Source organism: Vulpes lagopus, chromosome X (assembly GCF_018345385.1).
Source record: "Vulpes lagopus strain Blue_001 chromosome X, ASM1834538v1, whole genome shotgun sequence".
In the NCBI taxonomy this organism is placed as follows: domain Eukaryota; kingdom Metazoa; phylum Chordata; class Mammalia; order Carnivora; family Canidae; genus Vulpes; species Vulpes lagopus.
Genome location: NC_054848.1, coordinates 52,875,394 through 52,898,433, shown reverse-complemented (window position 1 = coordinate 52,898,433; position 23,040 = coordinate 52,875,394). Strand labels below are relative to the sequence as shown.

Below are 23,040 nucleotides of genomic sequence, written 5' to 3'. Positions count from 1 at the left end.
GTAGAGTAGTCATTTCAAAACACCACTCTATGGGTAAATGCCTGAGAATCATCTGAGGAATTAACAAATATATGTGTTTGTGACTATGTATGTATTCTTGGGCTCCATTCTTTCTTTCTTTCTTTCTTTCTTTCTTTCTTTCTTTCTTTCTTTCTTTCTTTCTTTCTTTCTTTCTTTCTTTTTTTTTTTTTTGAGTAGGCTCCATGCCTAGTGCAGAGCCCAACATGGGGCTTGAACGCATGCCCCTGAGATAAAGACCTGAGCTGGGAATAAGAGTCAGATGCTTAACCAATAGAGCCCTTTTGGGCTCTATTCTAATGATTCCAATGCTATAGCCATTAAGGAGGCTCAAGAATCTGTATTTTTAACAAGTACCTCAGGAGCATCTGCAGTATAACCTGGTTTGGAAGCAACTGCTTTAAGACAGCCTTAGATTCTAAAGGCAGGGCTGGTCTTGGAAGGAAGTCTTTGGAGGACACATGTTTGCACAGGATTAAACCCCACTTCTGGTGCTAATATGAGACAAAGAATGTGTGTGGATAGTGGGTCACTCACAGCCACTTGCCACCATTTCCTCTTTTCTATCAGAAGCAGCATGTGGATGGCTGGGCTTTGGGGGTTGAATCTTGGTTAGTCTAAGCATATTTGACTCATGTGGAAAGCTTTTAAAAAATACTGTTAATTAGGCCCCACCTCCAGAGATTAAATTGGTCTGGGCACTGGTATTTTTTTTTAAAGATTTTTTTTTTATTTATTCATGAGACTGAGAGAGAGAGAGAGAGAGAGAGAAAGAGAGAGAGAGAGAGAGAGAGAGAGAGAGAGAGATGCAGAGACACAGGCAGAGGGAGAAGCAGGCTCCATGCAGGGACCCTGACGTGGGACTCGATTCTAGGTCTCAAGGATCACGCCCTGTGCTGAAGGCTGCGCTAAACCGCTGAGCCACCCGGCTGCCCGCACTGGTATTTTTAAAAGCACCCCAGGAAAATCTTGTTGACAATACTTCCCAAGTCATTCATGATAGTTCCAACCTCTTTGCCATGGTTTTGGGCTCAGCTTGGGCATGTGACACAATTCTGACCAATGAGAAACATGAGCAGAAAGCTGTTGGACTCTGGGGAAGGCTGCCTTGTTTTTGAAAGGGGACATAATAGACATGAGGCAAGATTGCTACTTCTTTTGGTCTTTGGATTTTATTGAATTAGAGTGTGACACTCAAAGCTCCTGCAGCCACCTTTATGACTATGAGGGGACAGATCTTAGGACAAAAGCCAAGAGTAAGAATGGTAGAGCAGAAAGATGGAAAGAACCAGAGTTCTTTATGCTGAATGAACCAACCATTGAGGCACTCTTCTTCAGGTGGGATAATGTGAAGGCTTATCATGAAGGCATTTTCAGCATTTCTTCTGTTACTTGCAGCCAACTGCTATCCCTATTTAATGAAAGAGGACACCGAAGATCAGGGGGCTAAGTTAGTCACAGAGCTAGTTAGTGGCAGGGTTGAGAGAAAGGCTATACCCTCTACCACCATCAAATACACACACACACACACACACAGAGAGAGAGAGAGAGAGAGAGAGAGAGAGGCCCTCAATCCCTAGGTGGTCTAGTGTAGTGGAAAAATCATTCAACTATGAGAGCAGGCCTGGGTTGGAGAGACGGGGATAGAGGCCACTCAGTGATGATTATCAGGTCAAGCATCCTGTGGGTGTCCCCTGCCTCCCAGCAGGGGGATGGCAGCTGGTGCCTGCTCTGGCTCCATCAGCCATTAATTAAAAATTTGACAAGAAGATTAATACACAGGGGACAGTTTTAATTAGAAATTCCTGGAATGTTAGCACAGCCCTAAGAGACCAGGTTTGCCAGTTTCCTTATTGTATAGATGGAGAAACTGAGGCCCAGAGACGGGGAGGGATTGGCCTAAGGTTCCTCAGGGAGTCTGTGGCTCAGGAATCCAGGTGCCCTGTGTGACTCCCTGGCCAAGCCTCTTTTTTTCCTGCCCTGGGATGCCTCACATATGGGACAGCTTTAATTAACTTATTATCCCATTCAATTTGCCACTGATTCCCAGGGCCCCAGCAAAGCCCTACAACTAAAGTTCCTTTTTGTCCAAACTCTGACTGGTCCCAGGGGACTGATGGGATAAGAGCAACCATTGAGGACACCAGGGCAGCTGAGTTTTACCACTTGCTTCCCAGGGGTTGGGCCACCTAGGGCTCTGCGCCTGGGAATGATCAGCCCTGGGACATTTTGCCCTTTCCTTTTTCACAGAGGGGTGGGAATATCACTAATCGGTCATCCAAGCCCTCAAGTTGCCAAGTGCTCTCCATTTTCTCAATTGATACTCCTCTTGACCCTGAACGTTAACTTTTTACGCCCTTTAGGAGTCCTCCTATTAACTTCTTAGACCAAACATGTTTCTTTTTTTTTTAAGATTTTATTTATTCACGAGAGACACAGAGGCAGAGACACAGGCAGAGGGAGAAGCAGGCTCCATGCAGGGAGCCCAACGTGGGACTCGATCCCGGGTCCCCAGGATTAGGCCCTGGGCTGCAGGCAGAGCTAAACCGCTGAGCCACCCGGGCTTCCCCAAACATGTTTCATATAAGAAAATTCATAGAGTGTCTAAGTGTGCATGGCAAAAGGTGAGGTTCTCCACGTCTTTCACCTCTCTCCCCAGCAGAACCACTACTAGCAGTTTGTCATCTCTATCTAGATGTCCCCCTTCACACATATACACAGGTATATGTGCGCACACACAGACGTATATTGCATTTCCTCGCGTTGTCACAATCTACCCAAACTGTAAGGAAGCTCCAGGGCACAGGAGGGAGCAGAAGAAGAAAGGCTGGGTGGGAGCTTCTGCGGGCATCCAGTCAGGACCCTCAGTGAGCCCATATGGTGTCCTGTGCCAATTTGAAACAAGGTGCCCCTCTGGGCAGACAATTTAGAGAGGAGTGCCCCTTCCTGAGGACAGATGCTCCTTCACACCAGGGTACACAGCTTGGCAGGAGGAGCAGGAGCAGTACTCCAGGTCCCACTGGTCCTTTGGCAGGGCAGTGGCTCTACCTTCAAGTCCCAAATGTCCTCCATCTCTGTCCGTTTCTGTCCATGACCATTGTCACTGCCCCAAGTCAGAATCCTCCCTTCCTGGGATTCCAGCCACCTCATCCTTCTCCCTGGTGTCCCTGCCTCTCATCTGTACCTCCAAGTCCCATCCTTCTCGCCTCTGGACAGATTATTCTCATAGGCAAAAGCAGATTATGTCCCTCCGAGGCTAAGGCCCTCAATTACTTCCTCTTGCCTCAGGATCAAGGCCATGTTCCTTAAGGATGGCGCTTAAAAATTTTCACAAATTGGCTCAGCATAGGGGTCCTGCACCAGCTGGCTTGGGTGTGAATCCTAGTTCTGCCACTTACTAGCTGATGACCTTGAGGATTCCTTTTACCTCCCTGTGCCTCAATTTCCTTATCTGGAAAATGGAGATGACAGTGATAATAACCATCTTATCTCATGGGATTGCAGTAAGGAGTAAATGAGGTAATTCAGGTAGCAGAGCTTTGGACATTACTGGTGAGCTGAGGTCCCAGCAGCACAAAAGTGCTTAAGATCAGGACCCAGAGGAGCCTCAGCTCCATGCAAGTCAGAAAGGGAGAGAGGAAGGGTGTTGGGAGAGGGGCTGAACATGGCTTTGTTTCCAGGAGCCGAGAGAAAGATCTAGCTCTGGCTCGGCAATTCACTGGAGAGTGTCCCAGAAAAGGAATAGAATTGTAAGCCGGGCTCCCTAGGCCCCTACAGCCCCTGCAGGCCCAGCACTGGGCCCTGGGAGGGAGAAAGGAGGCTGGAATGCCCTGGGCCTCACTTGCCTCATCTGCACAATGAAGGTTCAAATTACTTCATGGGGAGCTGTGTGATTAAGGGAATCATGTACAGGGGGCACCTGGGTGACTCAGTCAGTTAAGCGTCTGTCTTTTGGTTTCAGCTCAGGTCATGATCTCCGGGTCTGGGAAATTGAGCCCTACCTACTCTGCAATCAGTGGGGAGTCTTTTAGAGATTTTCTCCCTCTCTCTCTGCCCCTCCCCCTGCCTAAGGGCATGTGCGCTCTCTTCTCTCTCTTTCTCTCTCTCTCTCTCTCTGAATAAATAAATCTTTTATTTTTAAATATTTTATTTATATTTATTTATTCATGAGAGACACAGAGTAGCAGAGACATAGGTAGAGGGAGAAGCAGGCTCCCTGCAAAGAGCCCACTATAGGACTTGATCCCGGGACTGAGGGATCATGCCCTGAGCCAAAAGCAAAGGATCAACCACTGAGCCACCCAGGCGTCCCCAAATAAATAAATCTTAAAAAAAAAAAAAAAGGAATAATGCACAGACCCTCCCCAGCACAACACCTGGGACATGATAAGTGCCTAATAAATCCTTGAAGAGGGATGGAAAGGGAGGGGAACAAAGGGTCAAATGGTGCCTGCCTGCCTGCCTGTCCATTCATTGCATAGCGAGTGTCAAGATGGGATGCTTCCCAGGTGACTGCAGGGGCACTGCTGGCTTTCTGCTGGAGCCAGGGGTTGGGGAGCAGGGAGTTTGGCTTCACGTCAATCACATTAATGCACATTAGGCATCAGGAGGGCAGTTGGGCTCTTCATATCTCTGAGCCTCAATCTTCTTCTCTATAAAGTGGGGACAATATCACCAGGCCCACAGGGCTATTGTGAAGCTGAAATAAGCTAATGAACAGATGAGCACATTATGTAGACTGTGGACAGTTACTGGTTTCTCATCTGTATTAGAAGCAATTTAGAATCGAGATTCAGAGCACTGGCTCTGGAGTTAGATGATCTAGGTCAAAGTCTGGGTCTCCTCTTCCTAGATAAGGTAGTCTGAGGCAAGTTACTTACCTTTCTTTACTCTCAATCTCTTCATCTATAAAATGAAAATAATACCTAAGTACCTACTCTGCAGGATTTGGGAGGAAATTTGATGATGTCATTTCAATATCATTCTTAGCCAAAATTCAGTACATATTATTTTTTAAGATAATATTATTACTCAAAGACAGAACCCATGTCTGAAACTTCCGAGTGTCTCTCCCCAACCCCACCATTTATCCCCAGGGGCTGCATATAGCTGGCACTCAATAAATCCCTGTTAGCTAAAAATCCTTAGCTCTTGGGGCACCTGGGTGGCTCAGTCAGTTAAGCATCTGATTCTTGGTTTCAGCTCAGCTCAGGTCATGATGTCAGAGAAATGAGACAGAGCCCAACATTCGGCTCTGCGCTCAGCACAGAATCTGCAGGAGATTCTCTCCCTCTCCCTCCCCTCTGCTCCTTCACCTGCTCTCTCTTGCTCACTCTCTGAAATAAATAAATAAAATATTTTTTAAAAATCCTTAACTTTCATCAGCCTAGAACCTCTTTATCCTGCTTCTCTGGCCTCACCCCAGGCCACACCTAGTTGGCAGCCTATCTTTGCCTCAGACTACCTCCCTCCACCCTGAACTCCTCAGCAGCCTAGGCCGGGTGGTCTATAATTGCTTCCTGTCCTCACAGGCTCTGTTTGTTTGCTCTGTGGCCACTTCCTCACACCCCAGCACATGGGAGGAGCTGACCAGCAGTGCGGGACTCCTGGGGCCTGGCCCCCAGCCTGCTCTCAGATGTTGGGCCAGCCCTCCCTAGACCCACCACCTGGAGCCCAGGAACCCAGCAAGGCCCTGGAGACACCCCCCCTTAAGGAATTCCCCCAGTTTCTGCCTCCCACCCCCATCCCCCAACAGCTGGTCCTGCCCCCAGCTGGGGGAGAAGCCAAAGAATCAACAAGTGGCAGTCCATAGCAAAGCCCTGGTATGCCTTGTGCTGAAGCGAATGAAGCCCCCCTTCCCCTCGTCCACCCCTATTCCCAGCCCTAGTCCAGTGGGACTCTGACAGTAGGTCCAAATGACACTGGCTTATATCAAGACTTTGAAACTCTGTTGAGGTTGGAATGCATGTAGAGGAGGCAGTGGGTGTGTATGTTTGTCCCTGAAGGTCTCTGAGTCTAGGATAAAACAACTCAATGCAGTGAAACAACAGAACTTGGCTTCAAACCTGCCAGTCACTGTCTGCCATTAAAGCAAGTTATTTAAATTTTCTTAGCTTCCATTTTCTCATCTGTAAAACAGGGCTAATACAGTCTATCCTGTCAGATTATTGTGAGGTTGGCAGGAGCCATCCTGTGCACACTGCCTGGTAGGTGGGGTGGGTAGGTAGATAGGTAGGGTGACCAACCATCCTGATTCACCTAAGATTGAGGGGTTTCTTGGAACGTGGCACTTACAGTGCTAAACTCTACACTGTCCTGAGCAAATCAAGATGAGTTGGTCATCCTAAGAGTCAGTGTTAGATGAATGTTGGTTCCTAGAAGCTGCCTACCTCTGAAGAACCTCTCGCTTCTCCACATGCCTCCAAACACTTGATCTTCCTCAGTCTGAAAGTCTTTTCTCCCAAATCTGCCCAATTCCTCTTCAGGAAGTCTCCTGGACTCATGCCATGCAGCGCCTTCTTCTCTGCTTCCTCCCCCCACATCTGTATCCACAGAGCCTTCCCTCCTTCAGCTCCTCTGCCACTGGACCCCATTGTCTTGTCCCTGGACTCCTGTGCCAGCCTCTCCTCTGGGCTCCCTGTATTTTCTCTCATCCTCTGCCACTGCCACACCTCCAAATAAATTATCCCTTCTCCATTTTCTCCAGGCAGCCAGCCTCAGCCATATCCCAACATACAGGGATCATATGCCACACACATCACAGGCATACCCATACTCATCTGAGTCTCAGGATGAAAGATCTCTGTTTGATTCAGGAACCTCTGACAGTAGGATCAGGCCTGAGAATAGGTTAGAGGGGGGAGGCGATAAACTTTTCCTGCGGGGTATGGATTTTAAATGTAGCACAATTACAAAGGGTAGGGTATTGTCTGGGAGCAGAGGGGTGGCTGCAATGACCTCTAATGGGCTCTTGAATCTACTACCTCAGATCAAAGACCCCTGGGGTTATATTCCATCCCCACATCCCCTGCTCTTGAGGCTTAGGCAGTCCAGGCCAGAAGAAATACAGGACTGAATTCCATTTAGTTGGCTCCAGGCATAGATACTAGAGGGAAGAATGTGCACAGCGTGTGAGGAGGGGTTGTTGGTGAGTGGGTTAGGCTGGGTAAGCAGCCCCTTGGGGTCTGTTCCTTTATTCCAGCTGGGGAGACACTTTGAGCTGGGCTGAGATGCTGGGAAGTCCAGGGTACAGGCATGGAAAGGACACTGCTGTCTCCTCGGAGCCCCTGGCTGCTGGCTCACACCACCAGCCCTCACCCCCTCAGCCCCTGAGGAGAGCACCGTCAGCAGAATTCCTCATGTCCTGCTGCTGGGGCCATGTTTATCCAGTACAGCAAACCTCCCCAGAAGCATCTTGTGGCAGCCTCAGAAACACAGACTCAGAGCAGGCCAGAGAGTCCAAGTAAGGGAGACACAGAGTGACTCAGAGGCTCCAAGTGAGGGAGGCCTATGGGGGTGTAAGCACTAGAGGGATTGAGGAAGAGAGACAGTGAAGCTCAGAGATAGAGGATGAGAAAGAAGCAGAAGCTCAGAGGGCACCTCTGTGGGACAAAAAGATGGTGCAGCAGCAAGATGGTACCTGAGGGAAGTAGGCAGGACTCCTGGCTGAGATAGAAAACCAGATCATGAAGAACATCTGGGGCTGCTGGAGAGATGAGGACAAAAGCAAGACAGAAACAGAGGCAGGCAGAAAGAAAAAAAGAAAATAGAGTAGGAGAGAGGAAAAGAGAGAGAGAGAGAGAGAGAGAGAGAGAGAGAGAGAGAGAGAGATAAAGGGGGTGGGGGCAGGAGGCATGGTGGAAGACAAAAATCACTGATGGGGTGGTCAGAGGGGTAGGTGGGGAAGGAGACACAAAGCAGTATGAGAACCTGCAGGGGTGGGCTGGATACAGGCTGCTGCAGTGCCCCCACATGCACATACACACAGCCGGCCGGGGTCCAGCCAGGGCTGTTTGCAGAAGGAAGCCAGCTTTGTGGTCAGGGCGCCCCAGGCCCGGCGGCGGCAGCCCCCTGCACTTAATGAGATTCTTGTTCAGAGCTGCGGGAGATGGGGCCGGGCTGTGGAGGCCCCGCAGTGCCTCTGCTCTCATCCGAAGGGGGCTTGGGCTGGGGCTGGGGCCCAGCAGCTAAAAGGGGCCGTGCAGGAAGGCGACCAGACAAAGCCTGGCTGCTGAGGCGACCCAGGCCTCAGGAATGGAGGAGATGGCAGTGGCAGGGACCTCCAAGCCTCTGGGCTCTGGGGAGGAGGGTGCAGGGGAAGAGCATAGGGGGATGACCTTGGGCAAGTGCCCTCCTTTCTTTCTGAACCCCAATTTCCCCATTTGTTCCCATGAGGGGCAAACTTGAGCAGGTGGGAACAGCAGAGAAGCAGAGCATATGCCCTGGCTAAGGGGACAACTGCCACTCAGCTCCAGTCATTGCCTTGTGAGAATATGGGCCTGGTGCTACCAGATCTTTGGATTGTTTAGAAGTTATAAATCTGGATTTTTATGTAAAAATCTGAATTTGAAATGATAGCAGCTAGTTTCTTCTTAATGTAGGCATTGTGCAAACCAAATAAAACACTTTTGAGGGTCTTAAGTGGCCCAAAAGTTGCCTTTTTATGGCAGTCTTAAAGGCCCACATCAGCTCAATCACCACATCTATGGCTCCACCACCATCCTAAGTGGAGTCCAAACCTCATCCAAATGCCATGCCCTTGGAGAATGGGCAGAAGATACCACCAAGAGGAGGCTGCCTTGTCAATACATGCTCGGGGGGTGGTGGGATGTGATCCAAGATGCTAGTCTTCCAGATGACCTGTTTACTGGCCAGTGCTCCCAAAGCCCCCACCTCCCACTGCCTCAAAGCCACCCTTCAGAACCTTCCTTTGGGAACACATTCTGCCTGGACCTGAACTAAGGGCCAGGAAGATACTATGCAAAGCCATAGCTGGTATCCATCTGCCCTTAGTCCCACAGTGGAAAGACACAGCATCTCAGATCTAGGTACCAGTAGCCCCGTCCTTACTCTGATGCTCTGACTTCATTGCCCAGGCTTCATAAGTACAGCCTTGTCATGGGGGCTGGGCAAATGGGGGGGGGCGAGCAGAGAGGAGGAGAGGAGATGAAGGAATGGAGCATCCTGGTATGTCCATCACCACCTCTTCCCATTTTACAACCCACGAAGCCCAGCCAAGCATGATAAGGGTTAATTGGTTACCCCCAGCTGGAATCATAGAATCATGGGGCTGGAACAGACCTTGGAGGTCATCTATCAGGGGGAGAGGAGAGATTTTAATTACTCAATTCAGCTGGACTGGAAGCACACCCACTCCCAGCCCAGATGGTTTATCAAGAAGGTGAGTCTGGGAAGGGCTGCTAGGCTGGGAGACTCTGAAGGATAGGGCCTGGCCACTTTGGTCACATTCCTGTCAGTGCTACTCTTACCCCCAGCAGTGCCTCACTCTGGGATGGACATACAACCCTTGGCCAAATAACAGACTAATAGGCAGGGCTAATGGTACCAGGAGAGAATGAGTGACAAGACCATGAACCAGAAGGCAAATAACCAGGGGGCTAGGACTGGCTCCATTCAAGATCACACAGCTAGGAAGAAGTAGTGCTTCATCCTTTCTCGTCACCATATAATGCTGTCCTTCATGGGATCTCGAAAATAGCCAAAGAGGGAGGGGCCAGCCATCTCTGCAACCACTCCAGCAGATTCCGAGCCCCTTTGGGCTTCCTGATTCAGCCAATGCTTCCCAGTCTTCTAAGCTCTGCACACAGTGTGATCTTAATCAAAAAACTTCCCCTCATAATTCTCTAGACAGAACTAGGAAGAAAAAAAAAAAAAAGACTTCATTACAGCAGGAAGGCCTCAGGTCAGACATCAGGAGGAACTTCCCGAAGGTGGAACCCCACAGAAGCAATCCAGGTGGACTCTGAAGTCTCTGGCCCTGAACTGGAAGCCAGCCTGAGGTGGGGAGTGGGGATGGGGAAGTAACATTCAGAGCTGGGCAAGGGCTGGTTGCTTTGACTTTTCCACCTGTATCCCTAAGCCTAGAGCTCAGCATTAGGAAGTGGGGTAAGTCAATTCACTTCATTTCCTGTCTAGTAGTCTGAAGCGAACTGGGAATGTTCTCAGTACAGTGCTGAGGCTGCTGATTACAGGTGCAAACTCAAGGCCATCAAAGCCTCTGTCTCCCCAGAGGCTGACCAGGGGGTAGAACCCAGCTAAGGCAGACCACAGGCCCACCCTCTGTCTTTACTACAGAAGAGCCCAAAAATCAATGCAGGCCTTTTGCCTCAGAGCTAAAGACGGGTCAGGCTGGAGGATAGAGAAGGGCATGGCAACCATGACCATAGACACAGTGTGAGTGGGGGCCCCGGGGCAGGGCTGGTGGTAGTGGGTATATGGGAACACCACATGTCTTCATCCCAAGGCAGAGGGGAGTGCAAAAGACACAGAGCTCCCTCGGGAACTCTCAATATCACTTTAAACGGTGTTCATAGTTACCTTGTTCTCTGCTTTAAAAGTCCTAAGGGTTTAATAACACTTTTAAGTGGCATCTTCTGTGGGGAAGTTCCCATTGGCTATAGGCCCAGCCTGTATAATTTCCATCCCAGCCCCTTTCCCATAGGCAAGCAGTGCATTTATCCCAGCCTAGGAATAAAAACTCAAGCGTTCTGGAAGTTCCCCTTAATATCCATCCCCTATTCTTCCTGCTGCAGTACCTCACCCTCTTTCCTCTTGCCTTGCCCCAAAATGGTAACGAAGTCTTCTTTGGTCCCTGAATGAACAGAGCTCCAATTAGAAAATCTCTTCCTGTTCAGGAGGCCATCCTGGCACCCTGCCACCTATCATTCCCCACCACTACCATCCCCAGTGCATTCTCTCCTGGGAAGTGGCCTGGGCTATAGGGATTAAAGAAATGGCCTAAGATAAATCAGGCTGATGATCCAGTTCTGACAATCGAAGGAAGAAGGGAAAGAAGAAGGGAGGGGTGGAACTGGGTGGCCTTTGGGCTAAGTCAGATAATAAACCTAAGCCACCTGCTGTTTGAGCCCAGAGTATAAATCACTAAACAGTTTGGGACTTGCGTATCCACTAATGAATTTCTCTCTATTCCCAGAAGGCCTTTCTGGAGCTACCCCACTGGCATGGGGTCAAGCAGGGAATTCCTGGGGCAGCAGTTCTTTGCAGCACCCTCCCCCCACTTCTCCTGCCCCCAGCCCCTTTAAAGCCCTCCCAGGGTCAGAGAACTCCTAGAAAGGGGAAAGGGGGTTGAAGGGCAGTGCTCCAGGGGCCCAAGACAAGGGCACCAAACCTCACTGTTCTCTTCTCCCTGCCCCAATGGCCAGCAGCTTGCTGAGTTTCTCTGAGAGACTTGCAGGAGCAATAAAAAGAGTACCATGGGCTCTGTCCCAGCTTGGTCTCTTAGTTGCCGCATGGCTTTAGGGAAGTAATGCAACCTCTTTGAGCTTTGGTTAATTTAGCTGTGAAATGGGGACCATGGCTCCTGCCTCACAGCATTGTCTGAGAAATGAGTAAAATCACATAAGAAAAGCACCTAGCCTAATGCCTGGCACAAAATACGTATGAACAAACTCATGAATGGTATCTTCCTCTTCTCTAAATATCATCCAGAGAGCAGGGCCAGCCACTCCTGGTCTCGAAGAAGGAATTCTCCAGAACGGGCAGCTGCATGAATTTGGGTAAGAAATGGAAAGCTTCCTGACAGGGCCTGTGACCCCAGCCTCAGCTTTGGCTTTTCATGTCAGCCATTCCTGCTGCCACCTGTCTAGACTTCAAAAGGGGCTATGGGCCCCAGAGGTAAGGGCTAAATGGACTGACCTGTCTCCCTCCAGTGCATCCTGTGGCCTAAGGACTATGGGCATGGTTCTTTGGGCAACTCCTGGGCATGTGGAGGCTGCCTAGGAAAGTCTCCAGGTTGCTGCTACTGGGACAGAGATCCTCCAGTGTCAGGGCACAGATGGTCACAGCTGTCAGGGCCTTAACTAAGCCAGGGCTCTGCCAGCTGCTCTGCCCATGTCACTCTGCATCCAGTTCCCCTTGTTCTTCACACACTCAGGCAGCACATACAAGGCTGAGCCCCTGATGTGGCATGTGGTGGCAAATACAGATGCTGAAGGGACTATAAGCTAGAGTCCCCAGTGAGCTTGCATTTTGGCAGGGGGCAGGCTGAAGGAGACTAACTCAAGTGCAGTGTGTTCTGGGACGAACACCAAAATGGGTCTTGGGTACTTCCCTGTTGGACCTTGAGCCAGTTCCTCTCTTTTGGGAGCTCAACTCCAAAGGTTCTTTGTAGGTGTGTCTGGGGGCACTGCTGGAAGATGGTGGAGGGCCTGGGGTCCCCACCTAGGTCTCAAGCTATACAATTAATATGGCTGAAAATAGTTTCTAAAGCTTTAGCTCAGAATGACCTCTCGGGGTGCCAGGGTGGCTCAGTTGGTTAAGTGGCCAGACTTGATTTCAGCTCAGGTCATGATCTCAGGGTCCTGAGATCAACCCCCACATTGCGCTCCATGCTCAGCAGAGAGTCTGCTTGAGGATTCTCTTCCTCTCCCTCAGCCCCTCCCCCCACTTGTGCTCTCTCTTTCTCATGTGCATGCATGCTCTCTCTCTCTCTCAAATAAATAAATAAAATCTTTTAAAAAAAGGAATAACCTCTTATGGTTTCTTCCTGCCTTGATACTGGAAAATACAATGAGCTTAGGGTCTTGCCAGGAAGTTCATCTGCTTATTCAATCTATAACCAATGTATCCTTTGGCTCTGCTCATGGATAATCTCCAGGGAGACTAAAACAGATCTGACCTTCACATCCTACTCAGTAACATGGAAGAGATGGGCAGTGTGGGCTAACCCTTTCTCTCCTCTCAGCCTCAGTGTCTCTGTACGATGGGGAGAATTGGATTCAATATTTTCTGAAGGCCCTTTCTTGGAGTTCCTTCCATATACAAGAAGAGAATCAAACCTCAAGGACTGGCAGGAACCCCATATTAGATCCCATCTCTTTTTATAAAACCTAATTGAGTATCTAGTTCTGAGCTGGAACAGAGTGAGCCCAGTTCTGCCCAGTCCCAGCCTCTGGAGGGCTAGCTTCCCCCTCCCTGTGACACTCCTAACAAATGCCAAAATTAAATGCTCACATTCTCCTGGGTGTTGATGGAGGCAGCCCAGCCTTGCTCCACTCTGGCCAGACGGCCCAACCAAGCCAGGGCCACATCAGAGCCTGTCTGCCTCAGACCAGGGAAAATGGGTTTTCTGGAAGAAAAGGCCAAGGACCATAACAACAAGGAGGTCAGAGGAAGAGCGCCTAGCTTCTCCACAGCTGACATTCACCTTCCTTCTACCTCTATTCATAGGGATCTCAAGACAGAGCTGAAAGGGGGCATCCAGTATAGTCTTCCCTAGTACAGATGAAGAAACTGAAGCCATAGAGAGAGGAAGGGACTTGCTCAGACTTCTTGACATTCCCACCATAATAACAGCCAATGGTTTCCAGGGGGCTGCCTGTAGCTTAAGTCCCAGCATGCTCAGTGAGACCACACAAAAGGGCCGTGAAATAGCTCCTACTCTTATCCCCATTTCACAGATGGGGAAGCCAGGGCTCAGAAAGGGACTGACTAGCCCCAAAGCCAGGCAGCCTTGAAGTGACAAAATCTTGATTTGAACCTAGGGTTGTCTGCTACCAAATTGACACTCTTTGCTATTATTGCTCCAGGGCCTCTCCTGGATGTATTCTCACCTCTATCCCTGCCAAGCCATGGGCCTGCTGGTACACTGGGCACCAAGAGAAGCCTGGCAGCAACTCGAGGCTCTCCAAATTCAGGCCCCTGCCTTCAGGGTGAAGTAAGGGGCAGTGCTAGGAATATTAAATGATATATAAACATGCTTCTGGTTCAGTGATACACAGGTGACTCAGGGTATGAAATACAGTGGCCAAAAGAAGACATGTAGATGATCAGCATGTATGTGAAAAGCATTCAGCATTGCTCATCATTGGGGAAATGCAAATCAATACTGCATGAGATATCATCTCACACCTGTTGGAATGGCCATAATAATACCACCGTCTGGAAAACAAAAATGAAAAATTACAGAGAAGGCAGGGAAATAACAGAGAAGGTAGGGAAATCGGAACCCTCATGCTCTGTTGGTGGGAATGCAAAATGGCGCAGCTACTGTGCAAAACAGTATGGAAGTTCCTCCAAAAGTTAAAAAGAGAGCTACCCTGTGATCCAGCCATCCTACTTCTGGGTATTTATCCAAGAGAATTGAAATGAGGATCTGGAAGAGCCATTTGCACACCCATGTTCATAACAGCACTATTCACAATAGCCAACATAAGTGTCCATCAATAGATACACGAGTAAAGAAAACATAACACACACACACACACACACACACACACGCACACACACAATGGAATATTACTCAGCCTTTAAAAAGAAGGAAATCCTGCCATATGTGACAACATGGATGAACCTGAAGGACATTATGCTAAGTGAGAAAAGCAAGTCACAGAAAGACAAAAGCTGCCTGATTCCACTTGTACGAGGAACTTAAAATAGTCTTAGAAACAGAAAGTAGAATAGCAGTTGCCAGGGCCTGGAGGAGGGAGAAATGGGGGAGTTGCCATTTGATGGCTTTAGAATTTCAGTCATCTTGTGAAATAGAAAAGTTCTAGGGCTCTGCTGTACCACATCATGCCTAGAGTTAACTACACTTATACCTAAAAATGTGTTAGGAGGATGGACCTACTGTTATATGATTTTTTTTTACCACCATTAAAAAAAAACAGTATGATCAGTATGATCATTTGGGTAAAAGGGAGGATTGTGTCTGTGCAGCCACATGCATGTGTATGCACTATGCAGAGGAAAAAAATGACTAGAAAGGATACCAAAAAGTCAATAGTGCTTTTCCCCAGTTAGTGGGATTATAGGTAATATTTTCTTGGTAATACTCTTCTGTGGTTTTTACATTTTTTTCAGTGAATAGGTATTACATTTATCATTCACCTCTCCTCCCTCAAAATGAAAATGAAAAAAAAAAAACAAAAAGAAATGAACCAAGCAGGGCACCTGGGTGACTCAGTGGTTGAGCATCTGCCTTTGACTCAGGTCATGATTCCAGGGTCCTGGGATTCCTGCATCAGGTTCCCCATAGGGAGCCTGCTTCTCCCTCTGCCTATGTCTCTGCCTCTCTCTGTGTCTCTCATGAATAAGTAAATAAAATCTAAAAAAAAAAAAAAAAATGAACCAAGCACAAAAATTGGAAGATGCTTTAGAGCCTGACCCACAGAGGATCGTGGCCATGCCTCCACTAGCTGTGTGACTATGGACAAGTCACCCAGGCTCTCTGAGTCTCCAATATCTCACCTCTGGGATGAGTGTTAAAATATCCCATTTCTCTGTCTTTGCTGTAGAGCCAACCTAACCTTTTCTTTTGGTCACTCCAGGGAGATCAAGAACAAAGGTGGAGAGACTGGCATCCTCATCCCCAGACAAAGCCACCAAGGTACAAACAAACACTCAATGTGGCCCTCAGTCTCTACCAGCTTGTCCTCATCCTGCCAAATTAAGAGAAAGGGGGAGGATATGGCCTCAGTTTATCAATGTGGAAAATGAGAGTGCTGTAAGCAAGTCTGACCCCCATGCCATAGTGGGAGAGGGTAAAGCTCCTGGGCTGGGTGAAGCCTTCCCACCCCAGCACCCCAGCACACCAGCAGTGCCTGCCTCCTGGGCCACAGCAGCCCCCCCGACCCCCCGAGGACAAGACCTGTGGGCACAGAAGAGGAGGGCAGGCTTGCCAGATGAGGTGGAGAAGAGGAAGCATGGAACGTGTTGGAAAGGGCCTGCATAGAGCCACCGTCACTTATCCCCTGTACCACCCACCAGGCAAACCCTCTGTCATCTTTGTTGTCACACTTCAGGCTTCTGGCGCTTGGGACAGTGACTTGGGAGGGTTCTGTGGGTCCCTTCTCCAGCAGCACAGCAGAACAACAGGATTCTGTTAGCCCCTTTCCCAGCGAGCCCACTCCTGGGAACAAACACAACCTCCACTCTATCTGCCTTTACCCTGTTAACTGAGCTCCCAGTTGCTAAAACGGGGGAAGGGGGAACAAGACTATGTCCCCCAGGGGCTGGGCACCCCCCTGGGTTGTGTCAGAGCATCACAGCCTCTAAGCAGACTGGCAGAGGCCCCTGCAATGAGTCTCACCAGTCCCCTACCTGAAGGCAAGAGAAGCTCTTCTCCACCTGAGGCAGCCTCCCTCTGCTCAACAACAAGCAGTCCCAACTCTCAGATACCCAATTGTGTTCCCCCCTCCCAGAGATTGAAAATCTAACTTCTTAGCCTTCTCTACAGAAAAAAGATAAATATCCATATGGAGCTTGGAAATTCTCCGCCCACGGGTTTCTGTATTTTAAGGGACCTCATATTCTCCTGCCTTTCCTCATATTCTCCTGCCTTTCCTTAGATATATCCTAGAACATTAGAGCTGGAGGAGATTATTCGATTCAACCCTCCGCTGACACATCCATTATAAGAAAGGCCTTCTGGAGCCCCAAAAAGGGAAAGTTCCAGCCTCAGATTTGAAGCCAAGCAGTGGTAGGGCTGGAACCCAGATCCAGGGTTCCCAAGCAAGAGCCCTTTCTGCATCTCCCTAATTGTAGGTCTGCTCCTAGCTTAAGCTCTCAGGGTCTCTCTGAAGCAGCAAGGGACTGGGGCGATCCCCAGGGGCTTCTCCTGGCCAAAGAAGTGGGGGGATTTGACACCTACCTCCCTATCACAAAGGGCTCACCCTTGCCCGTCTCAGATCTGCTTCTCCCAGTCCACACCTTGGTGGGGAGGCAGCAGCAGAAAAACCGTCTGGCTTGCTTTTGCTTCTGGTTGATGGTGGCCCTCACACTCGCCCTGTCTCTCCATCTCAGTGTCAGGTGGGCTCGCTCTGGCTCCCTCCATCTGTCTGCCATCTCTGTCTGTCTCTCTCAGACACCATATTGCTCTCTCCTGAATCTTTCTCTGCCCCTCCCTGAAGCGAGCAGGGGCATCTGGAACAGGCATGGGCAAGGTTTTCAGGGTGCCAGACTCCTGCTGGGGGGGGGGAGGGGCAAGCCCGTGGGGGCAGGGCAGGGAAAGACAGCACAAGGCCTGGCTCTGTTTGGAAGATGACTCTTCCCTCCCTCCCTTCCTTCCCATGCCAGGTCCTTCCTGGAGTTCAGCCTTGGGGAATAACCATCCCAATTAAACCTTGGGATCGCTGGGGCTGGGAAATGGTCCTGGCACCCTGTCGGCCCCATAGGTATTTGAGCTGCTGCCACCCATGCCCCATTTTACACCTGGCACATCTGATAATGTCTGAGCTGACTGTCACTAGCAAGCTCTGGAGGCAGAGCTGGAGATTCTGCTGCCTACTTCATAGACAAGATCCCTGATTCCCAACAAGACAAAGGACTTGGCCCAGGACATACAGCTAGGCAGTGCCAGATCTAGACCAGAGGTAAAATCTACTGAGTAAAGTGTGCACTGCCTTATCCTGACTCTTCTCCCAGAATCATGGGCAAAGGAGCAGGTAGGTGCTCTCTGCTGTAAAGGCTTTGTCTTTTTTTTATATATAAATTTATTTTTTATTGGTGTTCAATTTGCCAACATATAGAATAACACCCCAGTGCTCATCCCGTCAAGTGCCCGTCACCCAGTCACCCCCACCCCCCGCCCACCTCCCCTAGTTCGTTTCCCTGAGTTAGGAGTCTTTCATGTTCTGTCTCCCTTTCTGATATTTCCCACTCATTTTGTAAAGGCTTTGTCAACACACACTGAGGTCCCCCTTTGGGTAAGAACCCAGGGAAATGCACAGATACAAATAAACTCTCATATCTGATAAGAGTTTTACTGTTTCCAGGGCATGCTCCCATACATTGTCACAATTGCCTCCTTTTTAATAGCTAAGGTAAATGGTGATCAACCTTATGCCCACTGTCTGCTAAGAAGTAGATGGCAGACAGAGGATTAGAGCCTACTCATACAATCCCAGATCCAGAGCTCTTTTTGCCATGCCCTGCTGGCAGCTGGGGACCCAAACTGCCCAAACCATTTGTCCACTGGGAAATTTGGTGTCAGCCATGGGGCCTACACCAGGTCCATCTCAGGCTGCATTCACTGGACTGGGCCTCAGGTCTACCCCACAGGCACAAGCCAGGGGACAGTATGGAAGTTGCTCCTATTCCACGATCTAGACAGAAGGGATTGGCCATTACACCCTACGCTTATATCCTGAACCCAATCCAACTGGCCCAATGCTGGCAAAGGAGTTTCTGTGGGAGAAGGTTGTAAGGCTCTTTTTTGAGAGCAATACCAGGGAGAAGTGGCCATGGTATGGCCCAGAGCCCCCTCTCCCACCATCTTACTGCCTACTCCCATCTCTCAAACTCTGATTTACAGAAGAGGAGTCACCTGCTTATTGTCGCTCTTTGTTCCCAGTATAATGTCAGCTCCTCGAGGACAGGAATGTGTGCATTTGGTTCACTGCACTGTCCCCAGGGCCTGCAACAATGGCTGACACATGGAATGTACTCAATAAGTCATAGGTGAATTGAATAAATAAATAAATGTTATGCCAGGAGTCCCAAAAGTGGGGAGGGTTTCCTACCCTAAGATTTGCTCCCCCCTTTCTCTTGGACACATCAGGAAAGGGCATACCTCCTGTAGAGTTCAACAGTAAAACTCTTGACACTGCCCATCCTGGAGCACCTGGCTCATATACCTGTAAAACTCAACCTTCTCCTGAGAGCTCTGCCTGACCTGATAAGTGAAGAACAATGGGCTTCCATGAGTTCCCATGGGGCACAGCCAATAGCACACCCTGTCTTGACTCAGATTTGCAGGGTGTCTGGCAGAGCTCATTCCACAGTTAAAGATACTGTGCCCTGAAGAGAAGAGTAAAGGAGCAGACCAAAGTCCCTCTGGGTCAGGGCAGAGCTAGGGCTCCTGACTCTCCTGCTGGGTGCTGGGCCAGATCAGAGAAGGGAAGGGAAAGGCAGACAGGATGCTCTCAGGATTACCGCTCCTTGGTGCCCACACCAGGCCTACCATCTTTGGCATATTCACTACCACCATCTCTTGCAGACCCCATATTACCCTTCTCCCTTCTTTAGAGCTACTGTAGGGGCCAAAGGGACTGTTAATAGGGACTTCCATGACTACTCAGGCCCCAGCCTTGGCCTACTCTTGTTCTAGCCCTAGCCACACATCCCCACCTTTCCACTTCCCTCCTCACATGGAAACTCTATCTCCACTCACACTTGCTCCCTTTATATCTCTCCCTTCAGTTTTATGGGGCGGCTGTGGCAAGAAAGAATTAGGTGTTGGGGGGAGGTGCTGTGACTCAGAGATTGTCCTTTATTAGTTCTCTCTTCCCTGGGAAATAAGGGGCTGCAGCTGGCCAGGGATATGGGTGGGGTGAGCTGGCCTCTGGCTGCTGGGAAGGCCGCACATCTGGGGGTGGGGATCTGAAAGGGAAGCTGAGATGAATTACCTGTGTGTACTGGGAGAATCAATTGGGCATGCTGGCATGCTGCCTACCCTGCTGGAATTAGAGAGCAGGGCTGGGGGCTCCAGCTGGGGACCTGGGAGCAGGCAAAGCCCCCACAGAGGGTAAAGGGGGGGCAGGCAGTGGCAGAGCCTTGGAGAGAAAGCACTCCTTGAAAAGGAAGAAAGAGCTATTTTCAAACTCAGGGAAATATCTTGATAAATGGAGCCTGCGCTCCTCCAAGGTACAACCTTCTAGCCATCAGACCCACATACTACCCACCTCCCTCTCCACCCATCCTAAAGCCACTTCTAGCTGGGCCCTCCCATCTCTGTTCCTCTTCTCAGCTGGCATGAGAGCTCTGTGATGCATCCTGGCCCCTTGCCCAGCATGCATACATACCCAGACACATGTCCATGTACATGTTCTCCTTTTTTCTCAAAACACTCCCATTCTCTGCCTTGTCCAAGGCCATCATGAATAACTCTGTCACTTATTAGCTGTGTGTGACCTCAGTTTTCCTCATCTGGAAAATGGAGTCAAACCTGCCCAAACTGAGCGGTTTGAGTTTTTTAAATCATTAACAGGTAACACCTGGCCTTCAACTTGTGCCCACAGCAGGCAGTGGGGTGAAATTGGAAAAGCCTGAGCAGTATGGAGTTCAAATACAGGTTTTACAACTGACTAGCTCAATGGGCTCAGATAAATTTCTTCCTATCTCCCTGAGCATCAGTGTCCTCATCTATAAATGGCAACGATCATACCCACCTTGTGGCATGGCTCAGGGAGTCAATGATGAACCTATTTGAAGAACAGATCCTTCTGCAGGTTGTGAAATGTGCAGTCAGGAGGTAAAATCCTCCCTGCCTTCCTGCTCTGGGTCCTGGGAGGCCCTCTCCAGGAATGTGCCCCCTCAGCTCCCGAGGCGCCAGGAGAGCTAGGGGTCAGAAAAACAGGTGGACTTATTGGGGCCTGGGTATTGGAGGTGGCAGCCTGCCTAGCTGCTGGGGACAGTGGAGAGAGCCCCCTCCTTCCCATGCCTTCCCCTGTTTCTGCAGCCTTTCGGGTCCCTTACTGTCCAGGAGGCAGCCTCCTCTCTGACATCATCTGCAGTCAATTCCCCTGAGGGCCATCCCCAATTTTCATTTCCTCTCACTAATCCTCACACACAGTCCCTTTGCACAGCCCAGAACAGCCTCTGTCCTGGAGCTGGCTCCACTCACCAGATATTTGTTGCAGCTCACAAACCTAGGTTTCTCAACTGGGAGGGCCTTGCAGAGTTCATCATTTCCAGTCCCTTTCACCCAGGGCTCTGTAATGGGGATGGGGCATGGGCAGTGGGGGGGAGGGGGGACCAGGGCCCCTCTCATCCATCCAGTATCTTTGTGCTAATTAGAAAAGGGCACCCCTGTTGGCAGACACAGCCTTTACCAGTTTATATAAGGTTGGTAAACAGAAGGCAGGCTGGAGGTCAGTCCCCACTCCCACCCTCAGCCAGACATCCTTGTGCAGTTAACAGCCTGTACAGCGATACATGGTGACTCTGGGAGTCTGAGCTCTCTAATGCAAGCTAAGAAAGCCTGGACTGGGTTCTTACGGAGACCTTGCTACAAGAAAAGCCAGGATGGTCATATTGAATCCTGGAACAGCTCAAGAGATGGAAAAACATCAAAGGAAGGTGGTCTGCTCCCTCCACAGACAGCCATGACTGAAGCAAATGTTGGGAAAGGCAGGCCATCTCTGGGATCCTGGTAGCTAGAAAGGTGATTTAGGGCTGAGGGCATGCCAGCACAAGGGGGTGAAAAATAAAATTCAAAGTGAAAACCAAAGGGGTAAGGCCTGAGGTTCTAGTTGGAGAACAGGATGTAAAGACCGAGATTTGTTCAAGGACCAGAGAGATTAGCGCTGTAGGTCTGGGGAGGGAACCCTGGGTCCTGTGTTAAGTCAGATCACCAAGGGGCAGGGACAGGAGGTGGTGGCCTGCCAGGACTGCAGGCAACTGGGGTCCATGTGCCCCATGGGGCAGCCCCCTCTTCCCTCCTTCTAGCCCCAGGACCTGAGGCTGTCAGTGATGGTTAGAACATCAGAACACATGGGTTTAGCACCTTCACACTCCAGCTCCCTTAAGCCTTGAAAGGGAGCAAAACTCTACCCTCTCCATCTTCCCCCTGGTGGAGCCCTATCCATCTTTCCAGCCTATTTCAAATGCCCCTTCTTCTGTGAAGACTTCCCTGCCCCCTGCCCCTGATAGTCTCTCAGGTCCTGTGGCCTCTGGGACTCCAGCTGTCATCAGACAGATCACACTGCACCTTATCTCTTGGCTTTGTCACCGCCACCAGGCTAAGGGCCCCTGAGAGCAGGACCTCTGTGCAATTTGCCTGGGTCCCTGTGGCCTGGATCTGAGCCTGGTGCTAGGAGGAGCTGAAGACACGCATATTGTCTGCATGAATGAGGCAAAATAGATACGTGTCCAAATGCAGTGCACTGGTTGCTGGCCTGGGAAAGGGAGTGGACTTAAAAACTGGGCCAGGGAATAAAGATCTGTTCTCATTGCAGGGTTCTGGGCCACGTCTGGATGAGGATGAAGGCATGGCAGCAGGGACAGGGAGATGATAGGATGGACCAGTGGCTTGCAGCAAGTAATTCCTGCTCATCCTGGGCCTATCCTTCTGACTGTCCCTCCCATAGTCTGGCTTCAAGCTCTGGACAAACTCCATGAAGCTGAGGCAGATGATATCCAAGTGACATCTGAACCCGCCCTTCTGGTGGGCACCATGGCAGTGTCCTGTCATGCTTCAGATGCCAGAACAGAACAGCTTCCCCTCCTTCTCTGGTCATCTTAGGGGGCTCCATCCCTCCCCAGCACTCAGGTTCGTAGAGGGTCCTGACTGGAGCCCCAAGCCCTGCTCTGTGTTATCCCTCCCACTCCTCTCCCACCAAGCTGGGCTCTGGGATGGCATGACCAAGCAGACCAAGCAGGGAGGACTGAGGGCAGGGGGTCTGGCCTCTTGGACTCTCGACGTAGCTCTGCCATAAGCCTATGAGGAAACTGTGGTCGAGTGTCTGGCCCTTCCTTGCTCACCTGGGACTATCCCTGCTGCGGTCGGTAGGCTTCCAGGAGGGAGAACAGCTCTTGGAAGGTCCAGAAGAGGACTGACATGGGCGTAGGCGCACGGCCCTTGCTACCCGGAGCATCTGGAGGGCTTTTAAGGAAGGGCTCAGGATTTGGCATTGTCCCATCGGCCGGACATAGGCAAGCGGCCTCCGGCACCCGCCGTCCACCGGCCACCCGCCTGCCGGCCTGAGTCCGCACGGACCTGGCCACAAGCTGAGGAAGCATAATCATGCTGGGCTATTTCAGACCCATTATCTCAGCTCAGCTCCTGCTTCCTGAGCAGGCCCCGAATTAGCCTGGCGCTTTGTT

The 23,040-nt window shown here is 50.2% G+C and overlaps 1 long non-coding RNA gene across 1 annotated transcript; it reads right to left on the bottom strand.

Annotated features, from left to right (window-relative positions):
• Positions 1 to 1,232: 1,232 nt before the first annotated feature.
• On the bottom strand, positions 1,233 to 22,892 carry LOC121483451. The gene is made up of 3 exons (XR_005985734.1): positions 22,699 to 22,892; positions 20,385 to 20,553; positions 1,233 to 1,429 (listed from the first exon to the last, which is right to left on the bottom strand). It is a non-coding gene; the product is annotated as an uncharacterized LOC121483451 (long non-coding RNA).
• Positions 22,893 to 23,040: the final 148 nt, after the last annotated feature.